Here is a 6,000-nt window from a genome sequence, read left to right as displayed (position 1 = left end):
CCACCACGCTTGGCTCACTTTTCTTTAAATTCTCTTCTCCTCTGTATTTCATATGAATAGCTTCTATTTCCATATATTCAAGATCATTAATGTGTCCTCCTGCAGTATACAACGTGCTATTAATCCAACCCGGGTGTTTTTCATTTCAGACATTCTCGTTTCCATCTCCAGAAGTTCACCTCGTCCCTTTTCTATTTTCCACATCTTTGCTTAACATTCAAACATATGGAACACAGCTATGGTGACTTTTAATTCCTCTGTCTGCTAATTCTAACATCTGTGCAAGCTCTGGCTCCATTTGATTGATGGATCTTTCTCCTCATTATGGGCCACATTTTCTGTTTTTTTGCCTGCCTGGTGACTTTGATTGGATGCCAGACACTGTGAACTTCATCCTGGTGGGTGCTGGTGTCTTTATGTTCCTGCAAATATTCTTGAGCTTTGTTCTGGGATGTAACTGAGTTCCTTGTTTCTCTGGAGACTTGGTCTGTGATTTGTTAGGCAGGAACAGAGCCTCACAGGGTCCATGGGTACTTATTCCCCACCACTGAGGCCTGTACCGAGCCCTGAATGCAGTGCCAGGGAGGCGTCTTGTTTCCTGGGGGAGAAGACCCTCGGGTGCGGGGGACTGCCCCACCTCTGGTCCTGTAAGGCGATTCTCTCGTTGGCCTTAGCGGATTCCTCACAAGCAGCTGCTGACCAGACGGGTCACCATCAGCACACCTCTGGGGGTCTCTCTCTCCTGGGCTCTGCCCTAAAAACTGCAGTTGCGTTGGTCTCCCCCACTTCAGTCTGCCTTCTCCACTCCAGGGTCTGGGGCTCCACCTGGGCTGCCCTGCTGTGCTGTGTCCCGCCAGCTCCGGGCAGTAGTTGGGTCACCTGGGGCTCTCCATGCTTCTCTACCAGCCTGCAGGGATGGCTTCCTGGCCGGACCCAGCATCTCCACACCTGGTTCCATGCTTTTGGGTCTGCTTTTTGTTTGCTCCTGACTCAAGAGGAAGAGTGACATTGGTCCCTATTATTCCATCTTGGTCAAAAGGAAGATGACAAGTGCAAGGCCTTCAGCTGTGTTTGAACTTTCTTGGTCCCCCTTGGTCTGTCCGGTTTTTATTTCTTTGTTTGTTTTTTGTTTTTGAGACAGGGTCTTGCTGTGTGGTTCAGGCTGGCCTTGAACTCACTGTATAGCCAAAGATGGCCTCCAATTCATGGCAATCTTCCGGCCTCTGCCTCCCAAGTGCTGGGATTATAGGCGTGTGCCACCACACCTGGCCAGGTCTGTCGTTCTCACTGCAAGCTCAGTGCCCAAGACTGCCAAGCACTCAGTAGGTGCTGAATGCAGGTAAGTCACATGATCCCATGGGTTCATCTGTGGAGTAACAATGGAAGGAGAAGGATTCTCATAGCATATGGAATGTGATCATATCTTCTACACTCATTTAGATAGGGTTCTTGTTTATTTATTCATTTATTTATTTAATGCCAAGGGTTGAACCCAGAGCCTTCACACTGAGCTACATCCTCAACCCTTTTTATTTTTTTATTTTGAGACAGGATCTTACTAAGTTTGCCAAGGTGGGACTCAAACTTGTGATACTCCTGCCTCAGCCTCCTGAGTGTTGGGATTACATGGGTGCAGCATGTAACTGACTCCACATTAATTTTAAGTGATAGCACCTACTGAATCCAATCTTACAACATTCTTAAGGTTTAACAGCTTTGCCTTGCATAGCTACCGTGGTGGCAAACCTGCTACACTTTCAGCAATGTTGCCTGCTGGGGCACGGGTGCCATAGGTTTGCCCCTGCTGTCTCTAGGCGTTTAGAAAGTGTTTGCTCCATGACTAACTCAGCACACGCCGAACATGTGTGTAATACGCTGGGTTGATGTGTGAACCCTGCGAGTTGGTCTTCGACCTCGATAGCACCGCTGTGGTGTGCGTCAGTAGCCGGCCCAGGGGCAGCTTTCCCATGGCACGTCTAGGTCCTTTTCGAGGGTTCTGGATCACTAGAGGATAGGAAAGGTGAGGGACAGAGAAAGTTAAAGCAGAAATGTGAGCTACCACTGAAAATCATGCACAAGTGAAGTCTGTAGCTGCAGTCAACTGGAAAGCAGAGCTAAGCGGAAAGGAAAATAGATAGGAGTCTCCCCACTGCAAACCCAGTGCCCTGCGGACACCTCTGCGTTATCCTAACTCATGACTGGCTGGGGCCACGGGCACAGCATGGATAGAAGCCACCCTACACACGGACACTGTGTAGATGTCCCCAAAGCCCACAGCTGCCACTGACCAATGGCCAGGGCTTCAGAGCAGCTTGGCTCCAGGAGGCCGGGTGCCAGGGTAGCACGTCTTGGTCTGGAGGGGTCACATCTGCCAGAAGGCGCAGCAGCGCATTCCCGGCCAGAGCCCTGGCTGTGTTGTTGGACCAGGGCCAGTGGCTGGGGCACAGCACACAAAGAACCCCTGGCTGGACAAGCAGAGGTCACAAAGACCAAGGCGTGGATGGCCCGGGAGAGATGCTACCCAACTTTCCCCCGCTATTGTGAGAATTTCCCGTGTTTGAAATCTGGTAACAGAATCTGCTCACCAGCTCAGCAGCTCCTCGGATCACCTGCAGGCTGGTCTCGGTGACATCAAGCGCCAGGAAGCCCCAGAGATGACGATTTTAGGTAAAGGACTCCTGCAGCTCCTTGGAGCTGCTTTTAAATAAATCCTTTTCTCCTTGGTAGCAAAATAAATGGCCTCCTTTGATTTAGTCAGCAGTGAGCAAAGGGGCCTGAGTGCTGAAACTGCGCGGCCAGGAGAGTCTCAGAGCCGCCCCTCTGGGCCTGGAAGGGAGGCAGCCCCAAGGTGTGGCTGCAGGCCTGCAGGGTGTCCCTTTGCTTTCTAAGCCCCCAGCCTCCTGACCCACATTCCTTTGCAGTGTAATCAATGCCTGACCCGAAAATAGCTCACAGTCAGTTTTGTTGTTCAATGGAGTCTAACTATTCAGTGATCGCACGAATTCTGGTTTTGCTCTCTGAGCTTCGGGGAGGCGCTGAGCCCCCAGAGAGAGGCCCAGGAGGCTCCCGGCAAGAGCAAGCCGGAAAGGAAGGTCCCAGGGCTGACCCTGCGCGCCCGAGATCTGCTGTGCGCATTGCCCTCTTGTGGTCACGCAGCAGATGTGGACTTCAAAGGCAAGTGGTGGCGTCCCAGCGGTGCAGGCGGAAATGTGTTCTCCATTAGGAAAACCAGGGCAGATCCCGCTTCCCCTTCGGGTGCACACTGCGCTACCCCGCGCAGTCAGCACACTCTCCTCCGTCACAAGGAAATAATGTGGACATTAGTTGTTGTTTTTTTAATTTCAGAACTCCAGATCCAAATGATTCCAAAATCATAAGATGGCCAAGCTGCAAAGACTGAGATGATCCTAGTCAAATCTCTCTTTTGTAAAAATTAGGACAGACTGGGACTCACAGAGGTGGAGGGACTTGCTTAAGATCACACAGCTTTGTCACATGCCGTTGTAAGTGGTCCTGGCAGTCAGGCAGCTAAGCGGTCGACACATCAGGGGACAAGAGGGCACCAGGTGGAGGGACCAGGGCCACATGGGAGCCCTCAGAGCTGAGCTCTAGGTGGTCCTGCAATCCACATGACACTGCATGGCAGTGTCCCCTCTTTCGGAGCAGGGACTGCCTCTCTTTTGCCATGGTGCAGCGTTGGGGCATGGCGGGAGGCATGAGTGTCACCAGGGTGGTGTCCCCAGCCCGGCGGTGTCCCCAGCCGGGCGGTGTCCCCAGCCGGGCGGTGAAAGCGGGCCGGTCAGACCCGCTTCTTTCTGCTGCTCTGCACTCTTCTGCTCCAGGGGCCAGCTCTGCGAGCTCAGGAAGCAGTGCGTGGGTGTTCCTTGCTATTTAGTTTGGGTTAAGAGTGTGACTTAGATTTTATTCTGGTAAAATACATAAAACATGAAGTTTACCATTGCAGCCCCGCTTCGGAGTGTTCTGCTCAGTGGTACTGGGCACACTTTCAGCGCCACTGCCCATCTGAGAACGCATCCACCTTCCCAAAGGGAAAGCCTGCTCCAGTCAACCTAACTCTTGCAGCCCTGCCCCAGCACCCTCCCGCATTCCGAGAGCAGTGTGCTCACCCCTGTCACAGCACGGGTCAGGATGTGTGATATTTCATCACATGGACAGGGCACACCTTTTTCCCTGCACCCACGCTGGACATTGGTTTGCAGAGCACGTTCGGTTCCACTGAGTCCTGGCAGCCAGCACCACGGCCCTGAGTCCGGTTGTGGAGCTCCTCTCCACAATGGTTCAATAGCACAGTCTGTCGCTTCAGCACAGGTGGGCTGGTGTTCCCGGGGAGCCAGGCTTCCAGTGAGCCCAGGGCTCCTCCAGTAGCCAGTGGCTGTCACCAGGGTCCCTGTGGATCCCTTCCCCCTGAGTGGGGCTCAGGCTGCAGTCTCGAGTCATACACTGTTTGAAATTAGGGGTTAAGTTCAGAAGCATCAACCACCTGCAAAGTAGCATCTTTCCAGTTGATCTGAAAACACAGGAAATGTGCTGGCTTCCCAGGAAGAAAGCAGTGCAATTAGCAGCTCCTTAATGCATGGGACAGAGATACCCTGGGAGGAGTGCATGCCCTGAGAGGTGCCGGGGAAGCTGTCGGGCAGGAAGCAGGTCCAGACCCAGGGTGGCCGCCAGAGCTGCATGTCCCTGTACTCTCTGCTCCGTGATGTTTAAAGCTCTGTAAAACACACAGTTCCCCAGTAATTCCCCTGCTAGGTGTCTTCCCCAAAGAGCAGAGTCATCAGACACGGTGATGCTTGCATACCAGTATTTTATGTGGCACAATCCGTAATCGTTAAATCCTGGAAGTGGCCTGCACTCCCGTCCACAGATGACTGGGTAAACAAAATGTGGTATCCATATACAATGGACTACTACTTTGCTATAAAGAAGGACAAATTGAGGCACTTGTAGGAAAATGGACGCATCTGGAAAGCATAATGTTGAGTGTAATAAAGCAGACACGCAGGCTTAAATACCGTATGGTAGCTCTCCTTTGAGTAAGGCAAAGTGCAAACAAAGAAAATGATAAAGGATGGATAGGGCCGAGGGGATGGATCTCGTCTGTAGAGGAAGGGTCCAAGGGGACAAGCAGAGGGGTGAGGAGGAGGGGAAGGGGAGACGAGAGGAGCAGAGATGTGCTGTGTACAGGACCCTAATAACCCTACTCAGTGTGCACATTCTAAGCCATAAAGTGCTAAAACAAATAATATCAACAGGTGTGAAAAAGGTGACTGGAGAACCAGAGGAGGGGGTGGATTTAAAAAACCCATGCTGTGACATGTACATGTAACCACTCCCCAGGATGGTTATAAACTGCATCAACTACAAACATGTACTAATAAAGCAAACTCAGAACAAAAACCCGCAAACCCCGCTGTCCGTCACCATTCACTTCTTTACCTGGCCCCCAAACTTACCTTTGAACTCCCACTTTCTTCCCAGTGAGGCCAGTGGTGCTACTGGGGGACTTTACAAAATTGAAGTTAATCATTAGTTACCAGGACGCCAAGGACAGGAGTTTCAGGTGTCTGCAGTATCAGTTGTTTGCTTCTGGTTTGGGTCCGAATGCTGAATCTCGAGGTACAGGTTGATGCCAAAGTGCCCTTTCTGCAGCAGCCTCAGGGATGTTGGCCACTGCCCCAACTTGGGATGACAGAGGACACAAGGACACAGCCTGAGGCTATCCTCACTCTTAGCACACTGCAGCCTGCCCTCTCCTTCCAGAGGGAAGCAAGCAGCCCCCCAGCCAGCCCTTTCTGGGCTCTGGTCTCACACAGAAGCTGGGGGCCCACGCGGCCCAGCTGGTGCAATCCGGGACTGGGACCGGGACTGGGACCGAGCCCCAATGCCGGGGGTTGGGCAGGAGCTGCGTCCACACCGCTGTCCACACTGAGATCCGACACTAATAGCTTCAGGTCCCCGAAATCCAGCAGGCAAAACCCC

Source organism: Chinchilla lanigera, unplaced genomic scaffold, assembly GCF_000276665.1.
Source record: "Chinchilla lanigera isolate Chin_1 unplaced genomic scaffold, ChiLan1.0 scaffold00141, whole genome shotgun sequence".
NCBI classification, from domain to species: Eukaryota; Metazoa; Chordata; class Mammalia; order Rodentia; family Chinchillidae; genus Chinchilla; species Chinchilla lanigera.
This window is presented reverse-complemented; position numbering follows the sequence as displayed.